This window comes from Mus pahari, chromosome 23 (assembly GCF_900095145.1).
Source record: "Mus pahari chromosome 23, PAHARI_EIJ_v1.1, whole genome shotgun sequence".
NCBI classification, from domain to species: Eukaryota; Metazoa; Chordata; class Mammalia; order Rodentia; family Muridae; genus Mus; species Mus pahari.
In genome coordinates, this window is record NC_034612.1 from 3347438 (window position 1) to 3374957 (window position 27520).

General features: G+C 53.3%; 1 protein-coding gene across 1 annotated transcript in view; it reads left to right on the plus strand.

Moving 5' to 3' along the window:
- Nucleotides 1–1390: 1390 nt before the first annotated feature.
- Nucleotides 1391–27520, plus strand: part of Wscd2 (WSC domain containing 2) — a 90078-nt gene continuing 63948 nt past the window's right edge. The window contains exon 1 of the mRNA XM_021186873.2: nt 1391–1539. The gene's annotated coding sequence lies outside the window, so the exon portion shown is untranslated. The remainder of the gene's footprint in view (nt 1540–27520) is intronic.

Consider the following 27520-nt stretch of genomic DNA (forward strand, 5'->3'; position numbering starts at 1 on the left):
AGATTTGTATTCCAGTCAATATTGATAGCCAAGTTGGGGGAGGCTGAGAGATTTCACTCGTGGTACGAACGTTAAGTCCACATCTTTATACACAGCTCCCCTACTAGGCTCAAACTCGCTCTCCCGACCAGGCCCGAAGCCCATTTTCTCTGAGGTAGATATGGATACTGTGTGGTGGCCCACAACCCTCATATGGCCAGCCTAGAAGGTCTGAGCTGCTCCTGTTCAAGTGGGGAAATCAAGGCAGCTTGGTCAGAGCCATACCACCAGAAAACAGCTAAGGGGGGGCACTTGAACCCCGTTCCATTTAGCTCAACAGTTGGCGTTCAAAAAAAAAAAAAAACCACAAAAACCAAGACCTCGGGGTGTGGGGGGCTGGGGAGGTGGCTCAGCAGATACAACACTTGTTCTGCAAGCTTGAGGGCCTGAGTTCAAATCTCCAGTAGCCACATAAACAATCGCTCATCCTAACCCCAGTGGCCCTAAGACATGGGAGGAGGGAAGAGAATCCAGAACTCTCAAAGGATCACCTGCAAATCAGATGGGAGAGAGACCACCTCAAGCAAGGCAGAGGCTAAGGGCTGACACCTGAGGTGGGTCTCTGACCTCACGCAAGGCACGGTGACACATGTTCATACATGTGGGCTCACCCCCGCAGGTGTGCGCAGGTGTACATGCATACACCACACACCTTGAAGCCCAGCACTTGAGAGGCCAGAGGCAGTGGACCTTTATGAGTTTGGAGCCAGTGTGCTCTTATGATGTAGAGTTCCAGGACAGCCAGACCTACATAGAGAACCCCTGTCTTGGGGTGTGTGTGGGGGGGGAGTAAATAAATAAAATAAAAATATTTACGCCTATATTTTTCCAGTCGCCCTTGGACCTAACCTGGAGGCAAGCTAGATCTGCAAACCAGGAGCCCCTGTGTTCCACTCTTGTCTGATGCTTCTGAGCCCTTTCAGGGACCCTCAGTGGAAGTCCTCCAGGAGCCAGAAATCCAGCAAGCTCAGAGAGGGAGTGTGACAGCCCAGAAGCCACACAGGCAAAACTCAGAGCCTGTTAAAACAACACGCTGAACACCCATCAACAAAACTGTCCTTTGTTGGATTTCTTTGAGCTGCCTGCCGGGCGGGCTCCGGGCCAAGTCTCCAAGCAGCAGCGGCCAGCCCGCACCACGCTCACGCCAGGCGCCGGCCCTTCACCCCGTCTCGGTGCATTTCGCCGCAGCCCAGGAGCGGGGCTCAGCACATTGCACAGCCCAGATCCCAGGCCTGCGGCGGGCGCGGCGGGAGGCCGGGACGCAAGGAGTTAAGCGCGGGCGGCCGGGCCGGGCTGCGGGGAGGCGGCGGGCGCGGGAGCTCGGGCTGCAGACTGCTCCAGCAGGGCCGGGAGTGCGGGCGCCCGCGCAGCCCCAGCCTCATCCCCCCGGCCTCAGCCTCGCTCAGTCCCAGCCCTGGCTCCGCGCTCCACTCTCCGCGCTCCAGGCTTCCTGCTCTGCGCTGCGCCCTATCGGGCACGAAGAGCTCGGCGCTTCCCCAGGTAAGCAGCAGCCACGGGTCCCCAGCGAGCCCCAAGCTGCAGAGAGGTGACAGTCGGCTCTGGGGAGATGACAAACTTTCCTCCGGCCTCGGACGCGCGTGGGGACATCCCTGGGGCTGCCGGAGCAGCGGGGGGCCTTGGATCACACTCGAGCACTCCGCTGCCGGGCCAGCTTCCAGCCTGGGGAGAAGGGGCGAGCGGTTCCCTTTGAGCCGGCCTTGGGGTGGTGCCCGCACTGGGGAACCAAGCGGCAGCCAGGGCCCCGCAGCGTGGGCTCTGCGAAGCCCACTTTGCAGACTGGTTTCTGTGGGTCCTGAGGGGCATGTGGTAGGAGAGAGCCACTTGTCTCCCTCCCGCCCCCGTTCAAATGCCAACAGGCCCAAGTGCCCTTCCAGGAGACCCTCAACTCCTTTCCAGGCCCCCACGGGGCACACCCCACTCCTTGAGAATCCAGAGGGGCTACCCCTTTAGGGGGAGAAAGAAAGCTTAAAAAAATCAGGGCTGCCTGCACCCCTCAATGAGAGAAGCAAGTCTCAGGGAAGGGGGCTGAGGGGACCCGGGCTGCTGACCTCCTCCTGCCCAGCTCGTCCCTGAGGTTGTCCTGAGGAGTCCCTGAGGTTGTCCCAACCTAGAGCACTGCTGGCCTTAATCCCTTTCTCCCTTGTGAATGCACACTTCCAAAAGGCCAGTCTTGTGTCCACATGGAAGACATCACTGTCCTCCATTCCTGCAGGGGACTGGGGTCAGGGGCATACTGGTTGGTCTTTGGTAGGCTTGAAGTCCCCTAGAGACATAGTGGATGCTCTCTTCTGCCCTGGCCAAGCGTGGTGTTTGGAAGTGGTCCCTTGGCCATGGGTCAGCCTCCTACTGGATGGAGCTGTGTATCTCTGCCTTTGGGGAGCGGTCGTGCTGGGGGTTCTTGAGCTCTTGAGCTGTTAGGTGAGATTCTAAAGACTTCCTGCCTTGGCTTAGAGCTCTGATCTGAGGCCAGAAGCCACTTTCCCAGGCTGGCCAAACCCACGCACTCCTCCAGGGTGTCAAAGGTGGTGGATATCTTGGGGGAAACACAGCTCTGGTTCAAGAATTGGCTTCAGACTTGCCTTTGACTTGCTGTGTATCCTATGTCCAACCACTAACCCTCTCTGGACTACAGTGGCCACTTCTCTTAGAGTGAAGTGATGGCACGTATCCTTGGAAATCCCCATTCAGACCACTGTGTGGCCCTGAGCAATGTGACAGATGGGATTTTTTTTTTTTAATCTCAGGTGTGTGTGTGTGTGTGTGTGTTGCACATTAGTGTTTAGGAACTCAGATCTCAAAGTAGATCTGAGTGGCCCCTGGCCACTCTCCCCCTGTAAAGTAAGAGTTTGTAGTTCCTACTTTGGAATGGTGCTGTGAGCACTCACTGAGATAATGTGGGAGCACTCATGAGATGATGTGGGAGCACTCAGTGAGATAATGCTAGAAGCATCCATCACAGTCTGGCAGAGTACAGGAGCAATGGGGGATGCCCATGTGGAGGTCTTGTGCATGGATCCTGGGAACCCGTTTCCCAAAGGAGGCTTTCCCTGAACCCGAAGATCCTCATTTGGGGCCAGGGTCTTAGGTCTCTCCAGTCATAGGATACCTGCAATCCCCGCCCCTCCCTGCTTCCCTTTAAAAGCACTGCTGGACCAGCTGCTCCCAGTGGGGAGCCCAGGGCAGTCTGGGAGGGCTGGATGCACCCAGCTGCCGCGTCGTCATGACAACGGGAGATGGAGGTAAGCTGTCTCCATGGCTTCAACTTTGCAGCTGTCTAGGGACCCAGAGCAGGGACATTCTGTCTGTTCCGGGTCAGGCATCCAGTTTGCCTCAGGGCTGGGCATGCCTGGCTGCAAGACCAACCAATGCTGTTGAGAAGAGCGTTTTTTTCTGGGTCTGGGGTAGGGGCGGGGCACAGTCAGAGGCTGCAGGGAGCGAGCAGTGGACAGTATCTTTCTGACCGGTGTGAAGCTTGCTTGCCCTGTGTTCTTGCCAAGAGGACAGGTGGGGAGCAGAGTTTGTCCCAGTCACTGTGCCCTGATGTGCCGCTTAGAGATGGAGGATGGAGCCACCATGAGCTGGTAGAGTCTGCAGGGTTGACTTTCAGAACAGTAAAAAAAAAAAAAAAAAAAAAAGACCAGTTTGTGGCTTTCCTAGTAGAGTAGGGTGCGGGGGTAGGGGGGCATTGCAACTGAAGCCATGTGCAGTCTCTGCAGCCGTGTGCGTGTGCAGTCATGAATGTACCAACCACGTATGTATGCACGTGTCAGAATAGCCAGGGTAGACTTGACATCTAACAAGTGTGTGCCGGTGGGTTTATGAATGTGCAGGCCATGTGTGAGCCTCTGAGAGAACAACCACCCATGAACATGCATGTGTGTGAGTGGCCGGGCATGCAGAGATGGGAGGTGAGTTTGTGTTGTGCAATTAGGAACACTCGTGTCTGTGTGGCTTTTAGCACATTCCAGGTCTGTCCACACATATTTAGAGGCACAGCCTGGCACACAGGTTCATCTCTCTCTGGGCATGTGCACATGTCTGCATTCAAGTGTTTCTGCAAGTCTCTGCACGTGATTTCCAACGCTTGTGAGTATCGTGTCTCTGTACCTATGTATGTTTCTATGGGTATATGCCTCTGTCTTGGCATGCACACTGTGTGTACCCAGACATACATGTAAATGTGTGCATGTGTGGAACATTGCATGCTTAGTTGTATCAAGTGTGTTAGTGTGTGTTTTCTAGAGTGGGTCTTTTTGGTGTTCATTTGAGTGTGCCTGTGTTCTCTGGTGTGTCTAACTTTCACACACACCTCCTGTGGGTGAGTCAGCTGTTGGATGTATGTAACAGGACTATAGGCTTATAACGTCTCATATGTTGTTGCAGTGAGTACCTGTGTGTGGCATGTGACTTCTGCATTAGCTGTGTGTGTGTGTGTGTGTGTGTGTGTAAACTTGTGTGGAACAGGATGACTGTGACCAGTGCTTCCGAGCACAGGCCCACCTGAGCTGTGGTACCTCTACCGTGTGTATCACGCTGGGCGCCCTGTGAGAGCCAGGTTACCTGCATCAGCTCTAAGCTTGCTGGGATGGTGTGTGTGTCCCGGGCACTCCAGAGCACATTTCCAGCTTCCATCATAATCCATATGCCCATGTCTGTCTTGCCAGAAGCTCCCACCCAGGACTGTGGCTGCATACACCCACAGATGCTGGGAGCACAGGTATGCATTCAGGCAGAATGTCTGAAAGCAGGCAGCTCCGATGAGCTGAGCATCTCCACAGCGCCTCTAATTAGGAGCAACTTGTTTTCCTTAAATAAACAAATCAAGTGAGGGGAAGAAATTGCCAGAGATTAATGGCTCCCCGGAGCAGGTCCAGATGTTTGGAAGGTGGGAGTGGGGTGATGCGGGAGTTGGGTCTTTGATCCTGAGGACAGGAAGGATGCCTGCTCAGGGTCCTCCTGGTGTGGGGGCAGTGTGAAGGACTTGGCTGCTGTGGGGTTATGGGATACGTGTGTTTCTGCCCCTCCTTCCATGTTGGTAGCCTTGGCTCTGAGACATCTTCACACTCTGGGCCCCATGGTTGCGCTCAGCCCTGTGACTGTCACTGCCCATTAGAGGAGGTAGGACAGTAACAGTATATGTGGCTTTGCTTAGGCCTTATAGAGACCGGAGCACATGTGTGCATGGGCATGTGTGTGAGTGTGTGTGTGTGTGTGTATGAGTGTATATGTTATTGTAAGTGTGAGTGTGTGTGAGTGTGTGCTAATGTGTGTGTATGTGACTGTGAGTGTGTGTGTGAGAGTGTGTGATTATGTATGTGTGTACATGTATGAGTGTATATGTTATTGAGAGTGTGTGAGTGAGTGTCTGTGACTCTGAGTGTGTGTGAGTGTGTGAATATATGTGAGTGTGAGAGTGTGATTGTGACTGTGATGGTGTGATTGTGTGTGAGTGTGTATGTTGTGTGTGTAAGTATGTGAGAGTGTGATGTATGTGTGAGTGTGAGAGCATGTAATTGTGTGTGTGCATGTGAGTGTATGTTAGTGTGAGTGTGTGAGTGTGTGAATGTATGTGTGAGTGTAAGAGTATGTGTATGAGTGTGTGAGTGTGTGTATGTGACTGTGAGTGTGTGCAAATGTATTGTGAATGAGAGAATTGTGATTGTGTGTGATTGTGTGTGTGTGTGTGTGTGTGTGTGTATGTATATGTGAACCTAGCTGACAGGGTTCCTGTGAGGCCACTGCTGCCTCCCAAGCCTGGTGCTAGCCTCAAGGAAGATCAGAGTTCAGAAAGAGATGAGCTGGAGAAGCCACAGGGCTTGTTTGATGTGCACCATTGTTGTGGTCCTGGTGGCTACTAAGTAGCTTTGACTCCTGCCCCTGTCTGACCTTGGTGTTCTATGTAGAGCCACACACTATGCCACTCACTGTGGCCACTCCAGCCCCACCTGCTCTCTCCTCAGCCCAATGTGATGACACTTAGAGAGCATTTACTGAGCTCACACCACGAACCTCACATACGCGGCCCCCATCACTCACAGAGACAATTTCTCTTATGATCTCTTGTGGGGTTCAGAAACATGTGTTAATTATCTGGGTCACGTGGCCCAGAAAAAAAGCCTTCCAGGGGACTCACAGAGGCCACCTGATGTCAGAGAGTACATTTTAAATATGATGTCATATTGCCTCCCCAGTGCCAGAAGGCAAATTTGACATAATGGATATCAGAGCCATGAGACCTTTTCCGATTAGCTCACCTGACGGATATGTTGGTGGGAATGAGTCACAGCACAGAACAAGCCTGTGTTTGTGTGAATGTGGGGGAAGTTTCCCATCCATCCATCAGCCCATCTCCTACCTACCCAACAACCCATCTTTCCTTCCACCTATCCATCTGTAGACACAGTTGTTCATCTGTCCATCCATCCATCTACCCACTCATCCATCTGTAGATATAGCTCTCTATCCATCTGTCCATCCGTCCATCCATCCATCTATCCATCTATCCATCTGTCTACCCATCTATCTATTATCTATAGATATTTTTCTATCCATTTATTTACCATCCCTCCACCCATCTGCCCATCTGTCTGTCTTTTCACCTCTCTGCCCATCCACAGACAGGTGTTCATCCATCCATCCACCCACCTACCCATCCATCTGCCTGTCCATCCATCTATCTGTCCATTCGTCCATCCATCAATACATACAACTGTCCATCTGCCCATCCATCCATCCATCCATCCATCCATTCATCTGCCTGTCTATCCATCCATCCGTCTATCCATCTGTCCATCTGTCTATCTGTCCATCCACCCATCCACCCATCCACCAATCATTCACTCACATATCTATCCATCCATCTGCCTTCAGTATTTGTTGATCCCATTGCTTGCTCGGGTTCCTCTGAGTGACATGTTCTGCAATAGTCACAGAAGTTACAGGGGTGAGATTTCCCAGCTCTGTAAGGGTGTAGGCTCTGGAGAGACCTGAGGCAGGACTGTCCAGTCTTCAGCCCTCCTGGGAAGAACTCTGGTCCCACAACACAGGGCTGTTATAATGAAGAAAATGTTCACCAAGCCTTTTGCAAGTACCTGGCACAATTCATGCCACAATAAATGGCAGTCCTCCCCTTTATAGAGCAGACAGCTAAATGGCACAGCACAAAACTGTCTTGGGAAGAGCAAGGGGTCCAGGACCCCAGGCAGGATTAACCCTGTTGTGTGCTCTGAAACCAGTCTTCCAGGATCAGGACTTTCATACTAAAGCTGGGAAAAAACCCTTTGCCTCATGACAGTCTCCTCCTACCCCCAGAGGAGGTATCGGACTCTGCCCGACAAGACCTAAAGGAACAGGGAGCTGGTAAATCAGGCTTAAGATCTGGTTTTTTGTTTTTTTGGTGTTTTTTGTTGTTGTTTTTTTGTTTGTAAATAAAGTTTTATTGGTACATAGCTATGTCCACTCATTTGCATGCCCTCTGGGGCGGGGGGGGGGGGCTCTGAGCCATGCCTGGCAGGGCTGGTAGTTGGGGGCAGAGAGTATATGAGCTTCACAGCCCATTGTATTTATTGTTTGAACCCTGCCAGAAAATATAATCACTGATCCCCTCAAACTCCTCCAGGTCCCCAGGCTGTGGCTGGGGAGGGGAGATGAAGCTGGCTTTAATGAACTTGGCTGGATCACTGTGGATCAGGTGGCATGTGAAGTTTCTGTGCCGTACTGGTGAGGTACCCAGAGGCCAGGAAAGGCTGGCCACCCCCGAGACTCTGAGTCACTCCTTTGTTAGAGAGATGGGGTTTTTCAGGGCCACATGGATGGGGGGGGCGGTGGCTCTGATGCGGGTGTCTGAGAGGACATCTGTGTCCCCTCTAGCCCTGCCTGGCTCCACGATGCATCAGGAACCACAGGCAGCAGAGTGCCCCTGCCAGAGGCTTCCAGGTCTAATTGTCCATTAGACCTGGGAGCTCGGCTGCAGGATACCACCTACATCCTTCACGGACTCTTCTCTGTGCCCCATGTGGTCCTGTGAGGGTGAACTTCTAGGGGAGCTCCTGAATGGGGGTGGAAGTGGGGTGAAGGCAGGAAGCTCCATCCAGCTTTATCCGAGGACAGGGCAACTCTGCACAGACCCCCTTCCTCTATATGAGCCTCGGTTCTCCCATCTGCGGAATGGAAGAAAATGACGGTTACCCAAGAGGAGCTTCTGCAGCCTGACTTTGAAGGTCCCCAGCTCCTGTTCTACTGAAGCCCCCTCTCCTGGGAGCCTTGAGGAATATCCTGACTGATGCTTGTCAATCAGGATGGAGACGTCCCCAGGAAATCGTGGTCACCACTGCCTCTAAAGAAGGGGTTGATGGTGCCTGGTGTCAGATGGAAGCTTCGTTTCCATTCACACTGGATCTCCCATCTTCACTATACAAGTTAGGGCAGTGAGGCTCAGAGGGCTCGGCTTGCTTGCTCTGGGTCACACAGCCAACAGAAGGCGGATCTGAGGCTTGAGCCCGGCTATGTGTTACCCCAAAGCCTATGTCTCAGCCACTCTCCTTTACGGTGAAGCCCCCATTCCCAGGGAAAGCTCAAGGTGGAGGGGGTGAGCGTTGAAGGAACCCTTAAGAAGTGTATCTTGATGGCCAATGGTGGCACACGCCTTTAATCCCAGCACTCGGAAGGCGGAGGCAGGCGGATTTCTGAGTTCGAGGCCAGCCTGGGCTATAAAGTGCGTTCCAGGGCAGCCAGGGCTACACAGAGAAACCCTGTTTCAAAAAACCAAACAGGAGGAGGAAGAAAAAAAGAAGTATACTTCCCTTCTGCTATGTGCATGTGTTTGTATGTGCTTGTGTGTGCGCATGTGTATGTGCGCGCGCGCACATGTGTGTGTGTGTGTGTGTGTGTGTGTGTGTGTGTGTGTGGTTTAGTGATATAGAAATGGCCTGACCTGACTTGGCTTCCTATAGCTGTCACCAAAGCTGAAGGCTGGCAGAAGCATGGGTGGCTGCAAAATATACAAGGGCCCCAATGACAGAAAAGAGCTGCAACAGAGGCAGGGAGCGGCCTCTGTGCCCTGGCAGGTGTGGCTTTTTGCAAAACAGCAACCTGGGCTCTGTTTTTTTTAATGCTTGCCTTGAGGGGCAAGTTAAAAGTAACAGTAATAAAACACACACAGCCACACACACTCATACAGTCACAGCCATACCCACACACACTCTCACACTCACACCCATACCCACACACACTCTCACACTCACACCCATACCCACACACACTCTCACACTCAGCCACACACACTCATACAGTCACACCCATACCCACACACACACTCTCACTCACACTCACGTGCACACTCTCACACTCACACACAGTCACACACACTCNTCATACAGTCACACCCATACCCACACACACACTCTCACTCACACTCACGTGCACACTCTCACACTCACACACAGTCACACACACTCATACAGTCATACCCATACCCACACACACACACTCTCACACTCACGCACAGTCACACACACTCATGCAGTCACACACACTCATACAGTCACACCCATACCCACACACACTCTCACACTCACACCCATACCCATACCCACACACACACTCTCACACTCACACACAGTCACACACACTCATACAGTCACACCCATACCCACACACACTCTCATACAGTCATACCCATACCCACACACACACACTCACACTCACACATATTTGCACATCCACTCACACACACTCATACTCACATGCACACTCTCATATTCACTCTCTCACACAATCATATAATCTCACACTCCTATGCACACTCTCACCTCACACACATACATTTGTATAAACTCTCACACAAACACAGTCACATGCACTCACATACTCAACACACTCACAGTCATACACACTCTCATATTCACACACACAATCACACACTCACAGTCACACTCTTTCACATTCACACACACTCTCACACTCACATACATCCGTGCACACTCACACACTGACACAGTCACATACACTCACAGTCACATATACACTCACATTCATATACTCATACACTAGCTCACACACTCACACACACACTCATACACACCTATGCACTCTAGAACAGACTCTTCTTTTCCACTCTTGCATCTGTCACCGTTCATCCTGAACACTCACCCACACCTGAAGCACAGCAGGAACCATGTCTCGTGTAAGTGCCAGCGCCCTGGGGGGGAGCAGAACCACCGTGTGACACTCAGCATCTGCTTGCTTCCTTTGCCCGCCGAGTCTCATACACTCGCTGACCTGGTTCTCAAGATGGCCACGTCTAGGAGTAAATGAGGACATGCGGGATGGAGACACAGCTGGGCGTGACAGCTGGCAGCCCTGGGACATGGGTGGGTGAGGACTTAGAAAAAATAAGATGCAGCAAAATGGGGCTCAGTGCCAGGGGGAGCCTCAGTGGGGAGCAAAGGACCCACTGTAGCAACAGCTTTACAAGACAGAACTGGTAGCCCTGATGACAACCGGCCCAGGGCACAGTCAGCAAGGACAAAGGGCAGGGAATCTGCGTGGAAGGAGTCAAGCTAGCGTGGGCGTGTGACATGGGGAAGACTCCCCGACAGGCGAGGCGTTGCTTCAGGGACATCCGCCTGGATGTACTGAGAAGAGAAGGGGGCTCACAGCCCAGCCTCAGGGCCCCAGCATCCTGTGGCATCAGACATAGGCTTAGATCTCAGCTCTCTCACGGCAACGATCGGGTGGCCATCCATCCCTCGGGCCCTTCTCTGGACACTAAGCGCAGCTTGAGGGCTGGGGCTCAGTGGTGGAGCACTTGGCTGATAACTGCAAAGGCTCTGGGTTCCATTCCAGTTATGGAAAGAAAACAGAAGGGGGAAGGGATGTGAGAGAGAGAGAGAGAGAGAGAGAGAGAGATAGATAGATAGATATGGAGGAGAAGGAAGGGAGAACAGGGGGGAAAGGAGCTTGGCGAGTAGAATCTTAAATGGTCAGGAAAAAGCTGTGGAAGACAGCTCAGGTGTGAGAAGACCGACAGACCTTCTGCTGACCGTGACCTTTGACTTGGTTTAGCCTGTTGCCGTGTTACAGAGAGGAAGATGACAAGACACACTTATCCAAGTGTTCATCACCTCCACCTGGTGTCACACACAGCAGAGAGGCAAGGACAGACGAGAGGAAGGGTCACATACCCTGGGCTCAAACCTCACCTCTCGGAGGTGTGACCTTGGGCCACTGAAGCATCCCCACTGAGGTTCAGTTTCCTCATTCACCAAGTGGAAGCCAAATGCCAGTGCCAGTCGCTATGGACGCCGGGACCACCATTCCGTGCCTCAGTTTCCCCATCTGTAAAATGGGGGTGGTGAGCTTATGTTGCTAAGGTAGTGTCTCCTCGTAGCTGGAGGGTGTCCAGTTCAGAGAGCGAGGGGGAAAAGCTGGCCTCCCAGGACTCAGCCCTGGCTCTCTATTGTCACAGTGAGTTTTTGCTACATACCGCTTTATGCTCCCGGCAGATCACACACGCACCTGCCCGGGAGCTACCTTTGGATCTGTGAATGAAAGACACGCACACACATTAGCTTATTTTTTAAATGCCTTGGCTACCTCAAAGGCCGGGCACTCCTAAACCTTCCTTGCTACCCCAGGCCCAGTCGGGGAGGTGACCAGTGGCCACAGACCAGGACTCTCACATGGCTGGTTGGCTTTATCGCCTGTGGCTCCTGCATCCCATCCTTCTTCCCCAAGTCATGGTGATTCTGCCCATTCCTCTCTGCATCCTGCTCGAGCAACTCTAAGGGTCCCACCCATGCCCAGCCATTGGCATCTTTATGGATCGATCAGAACCCAATTGGGGACAGTGACCTTCAGCAGCTGGACAGGCAGATTCCCGATTGAACCTGATTGAACCCGATTGAATCATTAGGACCGATCGGCAACACTCTGTTGCCTGTTAGTGACCGTGACAGAGCTACTCTGTGCCTCGGTTTCCTCTTTTTAAAAACCGAGGTGATGAGCATCAAATCTACACCAACAAAAGGCCAGGCAAGAGCTCAGCATTAAGAGCAGAGCCCCAGTTGTATCCATGGAGCTCAGGAAGTGTGCCTTGTCACTACATCCCTGCACAGACAGGAGAGGGGGGCAGGGAAGGGAGGAACTAGAGACCCCTGGTTTGGGGGGCTCTTCCCAGTCATCCACCCCCAGAGGCTGAGAGGGGCTGGCTTTTATTCTTCTCTGTCCCTGTCTTTCATGTCAGCGCTGCCTGTCCCCTACCTTGGGGACTTGACTCAAGGCTAAGCTGTAGTTTTTCCCTGAATGCCCTGGGAGGATTCAACTGCCCCCTCCTCCCTGTGTGCCTGGCCAGGCTCTGTGTGCCACATGCAGGCTCTGTTTGTCAGGGCCACGCTGTCTTTGAGTTTGAACTTAAGCAAAGTGGGGGGGGGGGTGGAGGGGGCAGGCAGAGGGCCTCCAGGACTCACAAGAGTGGCCACTCAGCCCTATCACTCCCAGGTTCTAGGGCACACTGAGGCTTGCCTGTGGGTTTACAGCATTGATGACAGGGCCAGTGCTAGAACCTGGGCTTTCCAAGGTGCAACCTGCAAGGTTTCCTCCCACTTTACACCAGCATGTTTTTCCTGTCACTTTGTAACAAGTGACCGCAGGTGTACAAGCTTAAGCAGTAGAGACTGAGTCTCATATTCTCCAGCCCAAAGACATCAGCAAGTCAGGAAGGAGGCTGTCCTCCTCCTACACCCTCCAAAGCAGGGTTCACTTCCCCTTCTTTTCTAGCATGCGGAAACCACCCACCCTGAGGCTCACAGCCCTGCGTGGTCCTATCTCTGTGTTCAGCCTCCATCTGCCTCCTCGGTGTGAGGACACTGTCTCCTCCCCTCCCCCCATGTGACCTAGGCTAAGCTCATCAAGGTCTTCAACCCCTGATGCTGTGGACCGTGGGTACACCAGTTCCACCTGGTGTCCCTGGGGACTCCTCATCTGCTGTCTGTGGTAAGGCGACCCTCAGCGGCCTCTGCGGTCACACACTTGCTTACTGTGCACAGGGCAAGCTTACTGGGCATCCTTTGTATGTTGAGAGCTGTCTGTGGCTGGTGGTAGAATGGGAACTCTTGTGTCCTAGGCAGGATTCTGAGCTCAGGGCAGATCCAGAAGCACCCACTAGGACTGTGTGATGACCAATAGCTCCCAGCTGGGTCCTCTCCTTCAGGAACCTTTCTGGATCCTAAGAACTCCACTGTCCTGTCCTGTTTGGCCTGGGCAAGGTTAACAAGTCCCCCTCACTGAGCATGGTCCAGCCAGTCAGAGCAACTGTGCTCATAGCATCCAAGGCTAAACAAAGTGGGATTGTTGACCAGGTGTCACACACAAACATACATATGCACACACAAACATGCACATGAATATATACACAAACACACATACACAAACATGCATATGAACACACAAACACACATAAATACAAACATTCATATACATGCACACAAACACATGTCCACACACAAATACATACACAAACACACATATACATGCACACAAATACACACATGTCCACACACATGCACACGAACACACAACACACAAACAGGCACACACACACAAATATGCACAGCCAAACACACACATACACACAAGCATACATGCACACAATCACACATGCACACAAACACACAAGCACACAATCATTCATGCACACACTTTCATGTATGTACACAGGATGAAATTTTGATACAGACAGCAACAAACTGTGAATGTGTGTTTAATATCCCTGAAACACACACGTAGACCCCACTGTGATGATGCGTTACTTTTTGTTGGGTGTTGCTGCTGGATTTTCTCTCTCTGTTCTGAGATGCTGAGAGGAACCCAAGGCCTCAAGCATGCTGGGAAGGTTCTCTGTGTCCCAGCCACACCCCAGCCTCCTGGGTGCTCTTCACAAACTGAAGGTCTAGAGGCTGAGAGCCGGCCCCATGGCTCGAGACTCCAGAAGCAGAGCTGGGATTTCAACCTCGACCCCACCCCTGCCCTGTGAGCTAATGCAGTGAGCTCTCACACACACTTATAGGAGAGAACATTTCCACAAGTCTGGAGTGGGGGGGGGGGGCAGGTGTTTGGGCTACGCCCAGGGAGAGCCCACTGATTTGTGGTGTGGTGTGCCAGGCTCTGTAGAGACCTGAAAGGGGAAACGGGAGACTCCTTTGTATTATTATCGCTGAAAGGATCCTGGGAACACATACCCCAAGATGGAAAGTAAGCTCATCCAGGAATATGCGCCATGGGGTAGTCCGCAGGCAGCTTTCCAGAGAAAAGCGAGGCAGGGGAGCTGAGACTGATGGACAGATCGCAGAAACAGCAGGGGCAAAGCCGGAGGCCCCAGGGCACCGGCTGGAGGGCTGTGTACATAGGGAGCAGGAGGTGGCCAACAGAACACATGGGGCCTCAGGGGGCTCCGCTCTGTCTTCTGGCTCCTAAAGGCTTTGATTGAAAGGGCTAAGATGATTTCGCGACACTGGCCAAAGCAGCAGAAGGCAAGATGAAGGGAGTCCACAGAACCGACGCCCCCCCCCCCCCCGGGAGCCGGGGTACAGCAGCGGCTTCTGTTCATGAAGTAGTCTTGGCGTTGAGGTCGGGGCAGCAGGAGAGAGAGTCTGAGGGGTTTCCTAAACTGTTGTTAGTCCCGCGAACCCCCTTGTCAGCTGGTGGCCCGTGGGCTGTTTGAACGACTATTGATGAGAGTTTCTTTTTTATTAAAGGGGACTCCTACCCTTCCGGAAAACAACCCCCCAGCTGTGTTTTGATGAAATTAAAAACAGCATCGGGGGGTGGGATGGGGAATGGCGCTGAAAGCTTCAGTTTTTCTCCTTATGGCACGGGAACAGATTCCAATGATAATTATGCACCCCAGTTCCGCACAGCCCCCTTTCCCGCCCACCCTAGCGCAGCACAAGTCCCAGGGAAGTCTGGACACACATAGCTTGTAAGGGCCCTGCGCCTCTGCTCCTGGTGGGAGGGGACAGCCCCCTCCCCAACCCCCCAACCCCGGGTAGCTAAGGTTTCTAACCCAGCTGCCTCTGTGAGAAATGGGGTGGCAGGTGACCTTGCCCAGTCCTGTGCAACTCGGAAATAACGGTGGCGGCAGAAATAATGGTGGTGTCCACCCATGATGCATTCTTTGAGTCCTCCTGGGAGATACAAATCTCAAGTTAAATGTTATTGCATTCTTTTACTCTGAGTCAGAAAGGAGAATGTATCCACTTTCATAAGCATCTAGCCTGCTTCAGGCTAGGCTAGATCCAGGAGCTTGACTGTCCTCCTCCCTCTCCTCCCCTCCCCTCCTGCTCTCCTTCCCCCTCCTCCCTTCCCTCCTACAATTTACATGTCCTTAAGCTCATGTTTGCTTTTATGAACTTCCTTCTCTGCCCTGCTCTCTCTTTCCTTTTAGCACAGAATCCCATCAGCATCCCCAAAACCACATAATTGAACCACTTTGAGCGATTCTCAAATTACAGCCAAATTCTCCATCGGGGTTGCTGGTGACCAACCAAAGCCTCGGGGTCTGAGACACGGGGGTTGTGGATTGGCCTCTGTGGTTTCCCAGGCCATAGACACTAGCAGATGGTCAGGGAGGGAGGGGTGAGCCTCAGCGGAGAGCCAAGGCCTCTCCCGGTATCAGTCCTATCAAAGTGGCTGGCAGTCAAGCTGAGAGCTTCATGGCTGAAAGGAGCTGCACGGGGTTTCCCCTGCCTCCAGCACACAAGCTGACACTGACAGGATGTCCCACAGGCCAGGCAGGCTCTCAGCTAGGACTTGGGGCAGTGAGAAGAAAGCCTTCAATCTGGAAGCCCACAACTGGACTTCACACCCACAGACTACTAGCCACTCCCTGCTCTCTCTGCACACTCATATGCTCATGTGCGTGTACGTGTGCATGCACGTGTATACACAGGTGCTGAACGCTGGCCTCCATTCTCTGAGAGGTCATCTGTGCCTCCTCCTGCTCAGAAGGGTCTTGCTAGTGTGGGTGCCAGGAGACACCCCCCTCCGGTGCTTGTGAAGGACCCCTGAACCCCTGCATTGCTCTGAATCAGATGGTGGCTCCAGGCACCTTTGGGAGTAGCCAGCTTTGCAGTGGAGACTCGGCTGAGTAAAAGCAGTTGGCTTTGCTGCTAAGATTATTAATGCTGTTCCTGGTTTCCCAGGATAAAACTGCAGAGGCTGAGGAGAAAGTTGGGCTGCCAGGCCTCCAGGGGAGGGAGGACTTCCCCCTGGCAGCCTCACTTTGAACTGTGTACCCTGTGGGTGTGCTAGCACATAGTAGGCATTCAATAAAACAGGTCCTTGCACACTACAGCCCCAGCAGCCCAAGAAGAGGAAGGCAGGCCCTTCCTAGCTCTTTTTCACTTTTTTGATTTCCCTCTGTCTGTCTGTCTGTCTGTCTGTGCCTTCATCTTCCCCTGCTTCTTCCCTCCCTCCCTCTCTCCCCTCCCCTCCTTTTAGCTCCAGCTCTTGCTCCCCCTCTGCACCCCCAGGCTCTGATGTCACAATCAGCACTCACAGAACTGAACTTTCAACCCCAGCCCCCTCCTCTTGTGAGGAGAGCCACAGGCCTCTCTCTGCCCAGCCTTCTACCCACTGGCCATGTCGTGTCAGAAGCAGACAGGCACAGCCATGTTTCCATGGTGTCAGAATTTTATCGACTAGCAAATTCGCAAGGTTTAGTGTCTCAGTTGATCACAGTTTGTCATGTAATTTGTTTGCCTTGGTGACCTGGCCCAAGTGAATGCACGCTCTTCTATTCCTGTCTTAATTACTAACACTAGCTCTCAGCGCACACAGTAAATGTGCATGTGAATGTGTGTCCCTGCGTGTGTGCATGTGTGTCTGGGAAACTCGTATGGTGTGAATTTGTGTCTGTGTGTTTTTGAATGTATATGTGTGTGCATGTGTGTGTGAAATCATATGTATGAACACATGTGTGTATGTGTGTGTACATATGTGTGGATGTATAAGTGTGTTTGAACATGTGCTGTATATATAAGTGGGTGCATGTGTGGGTGAACATGTATGGCATATATGTATGTGCACATATGTGTATGAATGTGTGCACTGCATGAGAACAATTGTGTTGTGCGTGTGTTCATACGTATATGAATGTGCATGTGTGTGAGAACGTGTGGTGTGTGCATGTGCACATATGTATATGAATGTGTGCATGTGTGTGCATGCGGGTGTTGTTTCAGAATGGATACAAGCCCGGGCAGCTTCCACGGAGGTTGGGTGGCTCCAGAAGGCTGGGGGCGTCTGCCGATGAGCTGGTAAGCCAAGGGAGCTGTGCCGGAGTTGGGTTTGAAGGCAAAACTGCAGAGTCATAATGTGAGAGGTCAAACCTGAGACCAACAGCAGGAAATGCTCCTTGGCAGGAAACAGTAGGGAGGGTCCTGATGGGCAGGCAGGTAAATGGGCCAGCAGACAGGGACCGGGCTGGGGAGTCCTGGGTCCTTGATGTACACAGCAGATATCAGGTATCGGGTGACAGGTTAGTGTGGAGTATGCCACCACAGGAGTAGGTGTCTATCACTTTATGGGGCCCAGGTGAGGGAGTTCCACCCTTTACTTGGTGTCCCGTAAATTCTGGGACCCGTTTCCTTCTATGATTTTAACACACCCTTGTGTCCCCAGAGTCTCAACTTTCCCTAATAAATTTAGAGGCAGATGCCTTCTTAGCCCTGGGGACTATGTCATTTATTCCCTTGCTGGCTGGCTGGAACCTGGCAGATGGTCCACCCAGGGGCCCGGAGTCATCCTCCTCCTTCCTCAGAATGGAGTCAAACCTGCTTATAAAATGGAGTCTCCTTGGCAGCGTACATCCTGGAAGACTGTTAGACAATACGGACACCCTGATGTCAGCTCTGCCATCTCCACGCTCTTGACCTCTCCAGGGTCATTTTCTGACCTTCGACTCACGTTGCCTGCCCCAGGACCTTTATACATGCTGTGACATCCATTTGCCCAGTCGGCTGCACTTCCCCTTTCAGGATGAAGCATGCCTTCTTGGCAGTCCTGAGTCCCTCCCTGGATCTGGTCACATCTGGAGTTGTGTCAGTCCCTTAGAGACCTATGACTGACTCATGACCTGTGTTGCCTCTTCCAGACTGTCTGCCCAGGGACTAGGACCTGGCTACCGCTGGGTCTGATCCTTTTCCAGGCTCAAACTGGTGCAGTCCAGAGCTCAGCAGATTGGAAGTTCACAGATGAAGACGAATGGAGACCTCAGGACACCCAACATACATGTTAGGGCATGTGAATCTGCACACCTGTTTGAGCAAAGGACATCACTGACTAATGCACTCAGCCATCTCTACACCATATCAAGATACACGCTGACAGAAGAGAAGCCATTTAAACATCTGTGATCCCAGAATGCACAGGGAGAGTAAGATTTGGACTAACCAAGGAATAGTATACAGCCACAACAGTGGACACACTCCGGCTGTATGCCAGCATCAGAGCCTGTGCTAAAATAATACCAACAGACAAAGGTCCAATTAGCATAAGGCACATGCTGCAAAACTCTGAGGATAAGCTCAAAATGGAAGCTAAACTACGGTTCTGGGGATCTATGTACACTCAGGCAGAGAGAGTGTCAATCAAAGGTTGGGGGATGGGCAGTGCAGAAGGGCGTGTCCCAGAAACACTACTCACTGTGGGGGCCGGTGGCTGCACAGATGTGTTCGTGGTACTTGTCCAGTTCTCCACGATGGCTTTTTGTTTGTATATGGGGTCTTGATTATCACAGAGATGACCCCCATATTCCCAGATAATTCTGTCTGGGGTCAGCTGGCCAGGAAACGCTTAGGCCCCAGGCACAGACAATGACTGGTTGCTGTACTGCTGCAGGGGCTTAGAGGGTGGGGGAATCTTTTGCTACAAGGTCCCAATATGTAGTCTAGATTGGCCCTAACCTGGCTATTCTCCTGCCTCAGCCTCCCCAGAGTTGGTGTACGGATGGATGCCACCACACCCAGCTCCGCATCCTGCTTCAAACCAGGTCATTCTCTGCTGCAGGAAATTCCCAAGGGTTCCAACCTGTGTGAACAAAAGCTCTTTGAGCAGCCCCTGCCTTGACTCAAAGGCCACCAAGGTTGGGCAGGAACAAGGTGCTCCAAGGTGAGGGGGCAGAGACCAGCCTAGAGTGACTGAGCCCAGCAAGGAGCTGGAATCCAGGCTCAGGTTGACCAGGTCTCTGCAATCACTGTTCATCTGGAGATCTCTTCCTTCTGCCTGGGCAGGGGTGTGTGGCTGGAGACCCTCCTCTCCCGGAAGTAAGAGAGTGGAGATGGCCTCTGCCCGTGAGCTTGGGCCTCAGCTGGAAAGCAACTCCTCTGAGGGTCTCATGGACCCCTGATGCTCAAACAGTGCAGGATGGGGCTGGGTTCTTCCTGAGTGGCTCTGCAGTCTGGTCCTGCATCCCAACTCCTCTATTAGGTGTGATAGAGTCGCGCAAAGCTCAGAACCACTGTAACCCGCTTGGAGTTTGCCCAGCCTCTGCACTGAACCTCAACCCTCCTAATACCCTGGTCCCAGGCAGCCCTGGGAATGGTGAGGAGTGCTCTGCTGCCCGGCCCCGCAGGACAGACACAGCCTGGAAGCATAGCCAGGGCCCCTCCTCGATGGTTGGGGATCCAGCATGGCTTCCTTTAGATGGCATTCCAAGTGGAGTCTTTGGAAAGAGGGGCGGAGCAAGGTCATGGTGTGGACTGGTGAGTGTCACTGGCAGGTCTTTAGCTCACTGAGCTCGCTCGGCATGGAGCTTTGTGGGGAGGTTGAAAAAAAGTCAGGAAAGTTATTTAAAAGCAGCACTAGGATACTGTGTGGTGCCCCACATCTGTAATCCCTGCACGGAACATGTAGGAAGCTGAGGCAGGAAATTCCATATCTGGGGGAGTTCCAGGCCAGCCTGGGCTACACTGATCCCTTAACAGTGACCCTGGAACAGGGGTCATGAAGGTTGCCCTGTCTGTGACTCCATTATAGTGGCATTGTGACTCCGTTAAACCTGGTGGCAGTGTGACCTGGTGGCAGTGCTGTGTGCTGAATGTTTGCTGAGAGACTTGAGTGACCGAGGCACTCGGAGGTGGAGTCTGAGCAGGAGTCACAGTGACAGATGGTGTTGGAGGTTGGGGTGGTACTCGGGTGACAGATCCGAGATAGACGGAGCATGTTTCTGTGGCAGCACAATGCACACCCACTCCCTCATCCTCTCCAGAACTCTAGTTATTTCGTTCTGGGCAGAGGGTCACAGAGGCCACGGTGGCCAGAGAAGAACTAACAAGGATTAAGGGCTGACACAACCAGGACCCGCAGCTTTGGAGAAGGAGCCTCAGGTTTATTGACCCTTCTCTGGCTAGTGTGGACGGTCTCTGGAGCTGAATGTCCCCAGGTAACCAGGAGCCATGAGCAAAGACTCTTCCAGTCCCTGCTGGAAATGTTCAGAGTGACCCGGCCCTCTTCCTGCTTCACCATCCCAGGCCCCGGCTGTGGCTGCCATCAGCCACATCCACAGGCACCCAGTTTCCGTCTGCCCAGTCCCCAGCGCTGCTCACCTGCCGGGCTCCTCACCGCCCTAACCCTGTTAGGAGCTTCTGGGTTCGCTCAATCACTTTTCAACAACCCCACCGCCACCCTGGGGTGCGGCACCAGAGCCAGACCCTTCGTTGCCCAGGAACAACGAGAGCTGATTTGGAATAACCAGCTTTGTGTGTCTTCTCAGCCCTGTGGCATGTGCAGCCGAGGTGGGTGAGCTGAGAACACCTGAAACACCCAACACACCTCTTGTCATTTTACACTTGGGGAAACTGAGGCCAGGAGGAACAGAGGAGATTCATCCAAGGTGCAAAGCTACTTGGGATCAAAAGCTGGATGTAACCTGCCCTCGGGGGCCCCGGCCCTGTCCCGGCCCTGCAGCCTTCCCAAGACACCTTGCACACTATAGAGCTACCAAAACATCCCCCCCCCCCCAGAGCTTTAAGTCATGAAAAGCTCCTCCACAGGGGAATGGCTAATTGTTCCCTTTGACGAGATAACACTTCTCTTTTCCCGAGACTGGGTTGGCTTCCCCTGAGGTTCAACCAGTTCTTTCCAGCAAGCCTCTGCCCTCTCCCCCTGCCACTGCGCCCCCCACCCCGCCTGGGACAGAGGGAGAACCGAGCTTGATAAGAGGGTCACAGATCCCTGCTGTGACGTCACTGCCCTCCTGGGTCTGTCTCAAGGCAGCCGGGAAGTTTTGGCTCTTCACAATGAGGGCATTTAGTAGACCCCTCATCCCCTGGGACCTTGGAGAAAACTGAGGAAGAGGAGAAAGAAGAAAGACAGAAATCAGACCCAGAAACCTCCCCATGGAGGGAGACAGGCTGGCAGCCTGGAGCCAGCCGGCTCCAGTTTCAGAGAATTTCAGCAAATGCCCTCCATGACTCGGTTTCCCCATGGGCAGCCGATAGGGACGTGGCCAAGGAATGACAAAGTTGGAGCCCTGTCCAGCTCCAGGCAAGGCTCCAACTTGAGCAGGGCAGGGTGGAGAGGCAGGAGAACAAGGGCCTAGTGTGCACCTGGCTCACTCGGAGACGAGGATACAAGAGTGCCAAGCTCCGCAGCCTCCAGCCAGGCTCTGGGGGTGATCAGAAAGCCACCTCGTGGCCAGAGGCTGAAACCTGACAGCCCCAATGCTCCAGAGTGACCCCGGGCAGAGCGTGTGCAGGACGGGCCAACGAGTAAGAGGGATGTGCCCTGTGGCTGATGGAGTTGGCCTCGGGGCAAAGACGACACCCAAGACTTATCCAGGTATCCATGGAAACCCAAAGGTGGAGACTTGCGCTTCCTTTCCCTGGCTGTGACCGTGAGTGGCCCTGGAGACAGCTGGGGTGTAAGACACGGGTGGCTGGAAGTATAACATCTAGCTGCGTAAGGTGAGGGGTGCCGCATCTGTGTGAGGTGGGCTCCTGACTGACTTCGGCTGTGACACACTCAAGAGTTTGCTAGCTGAGCGCCTCTGACAGGCGACTTAATTCCTGTGCCTCAGTTTCCCCCCATATAGTAAAGGGAATCTGCGCAAGTGTTCACCCCGAGGATTGTTCGGAAAAGCCTTGAGACATGAACACGGGACAGACCTAGAGGAGAGCTGACTCCACTCGTGTAAGAGAAGCCGGGGCTCTCTGGCTTTGTCTTAAGAAGCTCCGTCAGCGAACAACTCAAGTTGAGGTGAGGACGCAGGCTGTGGTGACCACCGCCTGAGTCCCCCGGGGTTCCTCTCTCAGAATGTCCCAGGTAGAACTGAGGCAGCAACACCTCTACCCTTCCCGTTCTTGACCTCATGCAAGAGACTGTGAGTCTGGGGGGTGTATTTGGAGGATTTGTTTTCTCGGGGGGGGGGGGGGAGGCAGCTAGTACAGCAGCTGAAGGCTTGCTTGGAGGGTAGAGGGATTGCAAGGACTGGCCCAGCATCCCAGAGTCAGACACAGGGAGCGGGGAAGGGGAAGGGGCAGGAGGGGCTGCTGCTCTTTCCATTCCAAGCTTGCCAAGTCAAAGGGCAAGCATGTGGGGGGAAAGGGCCCTGTGCCTTGGTAGAAGGGCTTGACTGAGCCCAGTGGCCCTGCAGAGAGTAGAGCTGGGGGTGGGGGTGGGGGGCGGGGAAGCCAAGTCCTGCGCTTCTTCAAGCTACCCTGGGGGAGTGCCAGAGATGTGGGGAGCACTGGAGATGTGGGGAGTACCAGAGCCGTGGAGAGTAGAAAACACACTGTTGTGGTCCCCACAGGCCACCCCAGGCAGACAGCTAGATAGAGGACAAGAGAGAGTCCGTGTCCGGAGTTACAGGTCTGAGAAAGGATATGAGGGCTCCTGTCTGTACCCTGCCAGCGACAGTAGCGGCTGTCCTCATCCAGGTACAGCCAGGACATGGACGGCAGGCGGGCCAGAGGCCTGGAAGTACTGAGTGTTCCCCAAGAATGCTGGCAGTGTATCCCTCTCAGTAGCCATCTCCCACTCTGCCTTAGAACAGCCACAGGGACAAACGTGCCCCAAGGCCAAAATGGAACCTGTTCCGCTAACGTCAAGTTCTGGGTCACGCCAACACGCTGGAGACGCTCAAAGCATCCGGTGCTCTCCAGCCTCACAAAGCTGCCCACTTTCCTGGGCCTGCTGCCCCTTCCTTGTCCAGAGCTGGCACCTGCTACACCCATGTCTCAGCTGGTCCTCATCGTGGTGTCCTTGCCTGCCTTTCTCTCTTGGTGGTGCCATTGTCTCCCACGTGACCCAGACCAGCTTCTCATCTCAAGGCCTACCAATCGAGTCACAGTCCTGGAACCGAGGATGTGGGCGTGTTTGGGGGAGGGGCAGAAGAAACTCCCGTGTTTGGGGGCGGGGCAGTATTGGGGGCGGGGCAGAAGAAACTCCTGGATGCCCTCCCTAGGGAGGCAGGCGACTTCAGGTGTGCAGCACCTCCCCCTGCTGCAGGGGGAGGGAGGCCCTGCAGGGGTCCTGTTCGATGTCCCGCCCCCTGCCTCATCTGCTCAGTAGGCCTCAGCCAATACTCATTAATTCCCAGGCCTCAGTTTCCCCGTTTGCATAAGGACAGTTCTAGCATTCACTCTAGTGCAGATATGACTTGTGACTTCACTGGTAGCTTGTTAGGACCGGGCTCAGGGGGTAGTGACAGCCTTGGAAGATAGCCAATGCGTATGGCTCACCTCACCCCCTAACCAGAGCTACCCTCCCCCCCGTGGATCTCGTTGCTACACACACACACACACACACACATACACACGCATCGTGGCTTTCAGGAAGGAGCTGGGTTTTATTCAGCCTTGAAGCCACGTGCTAATCTTACAAGGACTTAGCTATGATCTGGTTGTTGAGTGACTGCTTGACCCGGCAAAGGGCGGTGTGATTCCCATGATAATTTAGGAGGTTGATGCTGGGGGGGGGGGGGCCCCCCCCCCCCCCCCCCCGATCTCTCAGGGAACTTGTGAACCAGCTAGAGCTGGATTTGAATCTCAGCCCTACCGTTTATGAGCTGTGTGGCCTTGAGCAGATTGCTTCGCCTCTCTGAGCTTTAAGTGTCTTATGTGTTCACTGGAGATGACAAAAATACTGACGTGAGGAGGGTTTGGTTAGGCTTAAATGAGATGAGACGTGCGAATTGTTCGTTTAGGTTTAAATGAGATGATACATGCGAAGACCTGACACAGAGCTGCTAACGAACAAATATTCGTTAGACGTGCTTTTATTGTTATTATTGGCCCTTCGCCCCCATAGGCCGAGGAGGCCATTCTTGAAGGTGTGTGGAGAACTGTCAGGGACGCCTGTATGAAGTGGTTCCCACACATGCGGGCTCCATTCTGTCCCAGTCGAATCTCCTTCCTGTAGCAGCTCAACTGCTCAGACACCGCGCGTTGAAAGTGTTTTCCCGAAGGCTTGCCAAAACTAAAAATTTCGTGTGAGCAGAAAATAGTCTTTTTTTTTTTTTAATTTGGTTTTGCGTCGTGTGGTAGTCAGATGGGAAGAAGAGGGAGCCAGACGTGTTGGTTTGCCATGGAGAGGAGGGGGCTGGGCTGGGAAGCCTCAGGGAGGGGCACCTCCCCTTCCACGTGCCTCTTGACCGTGGGTCACATGGAAGTACACACCGAGAGAGGTTCTCTGGTGGGTGACAGAAAACCCCAGCTTAGCCTATGGCGGTAGTGAGGCCAAGAACACCCACTGTGTCTCTAAAGAGGCTCAGAGGACAGTCCTATCTCTTCTCTGCTCACTTCCCTGTGAGCTGGACCCCGCACTTTCAGGAATGGCGAGCGGTGGCTGGGTTTCAGAGGAGCCTTTTGAAGAACCAGTTAGAACCTGGCCCGGTCTCTGTAGGAAGGAGCCAGAGCTCTGAAGAATGGGGTTAGACAGGCGGCAGGACTGCACAGAGGCAGACGGGCGTGGGTGTGTAAGGTGTGTGGAATCTATCCCAACCCCCAAATGCAGCTGTCCCGCAGGCCCCGGGTTTTCTGAACACACACCTCAAACCCAACATGGAATCCTCGCAGAAGATGCTTAATTTTCCCTCCGGAGGGTGCGGCAAGGTGTTCACAGGGTGCTCAGCACCCACAGCTCCATCTCTGTGAGGCAGGGGACCTTCTGCATAGCTGGTGTTGGGGGCACCAGGAGCTGTGGGAGTTTGAACAATCATGTCTTCCCCTTGCCCCTCCCACCCGAGACCCTCCTCCTGGAAAGAGAGAATGGAGAAGAGGCTGGTGTCTTGGTGTTTTTGTTTGTTTGTTTTGTTTTTGTCAACTTGACACAAGCTAGGGTCATCGGGGAGAGGAGCCTCAAAAGAGACAATATCAGATTGGCCTGTGCAGACGTCTGTAGGGCGTTTCCTTGGTTGATGATTGACAGTTGGTGTGGGTGGGCGTGGTGTGGGTGTGCCCCATCCCCGCCCATTGTGGGTGGAGCATCCCTGGGCTGGTGGCCCTGGGTTCTATAAGAAAGCAGGCTGAGCAAGCCATAGGGAGCAAGCCAGTAAGCAGCGCCCCTCCATGGCCACTGCATCAGCTCCTGCCTCCAGGTTCCCGCCCTGACTTGTTTGCTTTTGGTCGTGGTGTTTAGCATAGCAATGGACAGAGTGCGGCCTCGCTGTAGCAGCTCCTTCTGGCTTACTCGGGGTATTTATCATTTTCTGCACAGGGCTAGACTTGACATTGGGAAAGCTTTCTGTCTAGAAGAAAAAAAAAAGTGAGCAGAAAGTAGAGCGTTCCTGCTGGCCTTCGGGTCCTCCGGAATCCTATCTATGTGTTACTGAGGCCTGTGGCTGACTGAGGGCTCCCTCTTGTACAGTCTTCGATGGTGACAACTGCCAGGCACAATAAACTCACTTCGTTCCACAGATTCTGTCCCCATTGTTCACCCCTTTGCCGTGGAAGCCTCTTGCAACCGCAGAGATTTCTCCCATCTATATAGTGTACCTTGTCTTGATTTTTTTTTTAATTATTTATTATATATAAGTATGCTGTAGCTGTCTTTAGACACTTTTTCTTCTCCCTCTGGCCCCTATCACTTCATCCCAAAGATTGATTGATTGATTGATTGATTATATGTAAGTACACAGTATCTGTCTTCAGACGCCAGAAGAGGGTGTCAGATCTCATTACGGGTGGTTGTGAGCCACCATGTGGTTGCTGGGGTTGGAACTCAGGACCTCTGGAAGAGCAGTCAGTCCTCTTACCCGATGAGCCATCATCTCTCCAGCCCTTGAAGGTCATTCTTGTGTCTGCCTACATGTCATAGTCTGGCCACCTGCTTGAAGTTATAAAGAGTGACAGAGATTGGGGGGGGGGGTCATCATAGGAGTGAATCCTCTGAAATTCAGGGGCAGCTCATGTGAGGTCACTCAACCACCCAGCCACGGTGCTATCCTGCCCCCCCCCCGTGCTCTCTGACCAGCCGTGCCCAGGCTTCCAAGGCTGCCCGCCCACAAACCCCTCCCGAGGCTGCAGTGCTCTGGGTCAATAATTTATGCTAACACTGCACCTCACCCCACTGACCCCCTTCTTGGAGTAAGGCAGAGAACTGGACACCCAGAGATTAAATTGCACACCTTAGGGCACTAGTGCCCGGGGCAGGGGGGGGGGAGCTGAGTGCTCCAGGCCAAAGCACAAAGGCAGTAAGTAGCCCTTCTACAAGCCGCTGGGTCGTTGGACTCTGAGTTCTTCTGCTGCCCTGACTGACACTGTTGTTTAACCCACATAGTTACTGAATATCTGGAGCCACACCTAGGAAGGAGTCAGCACCCTGTGGGGCCACCAGGCAGCGACTGACTTTCCTTCCTTGCATTTTTGTGTCTTAGATGCCTGGCCCCTCCCCTGCACGCTGCCCTGACCCTCAGCCGGGCCCCTGATGTTGTGTTCTCTGCAATGCAGCAAGTCTTCCTCCTGAACTTCCCGGGCATGAAATCCCACCTCGCCAGGCTGTGTGGGGGACAGGCAAAGCCCTCCAGGCTGAATGTTGTCTGTAACGTTACACCGTTCAGGGTGGTTTTCCCATTGGGCTCTCTTCTCTAGACTCCTCCATTCAGGCCTTCTGTATCTCTGGCTCTGTGCTGATCCCCGGTCATATTAACTCCTTCGGTCCTCACACCCTGTTGGGGCATCCCTCACATCCCTGATTGTCTTGGAAAAGCTATATTCAGATGGGCGTGGCTAAGCACAAGCTCACCACTGGAGAAGTTGCCTCTGCCCAGCGCAGCCCCATGGAACAGGTTTCTGTTGTACCATCTCTGCTCCCCGCCTCCACCAGTCCACAAGAGAGTAAGCACTCAGCAAACACTGAGCCACAAGGCTCCCACCACTCGGGTCACATGAACGGTAGCACTTGGTCTCCAGGCCCGGAGGGTTGAAGCATCCCTTGCTGGGAAAGGCAGCTGTGGGAGGTGAGC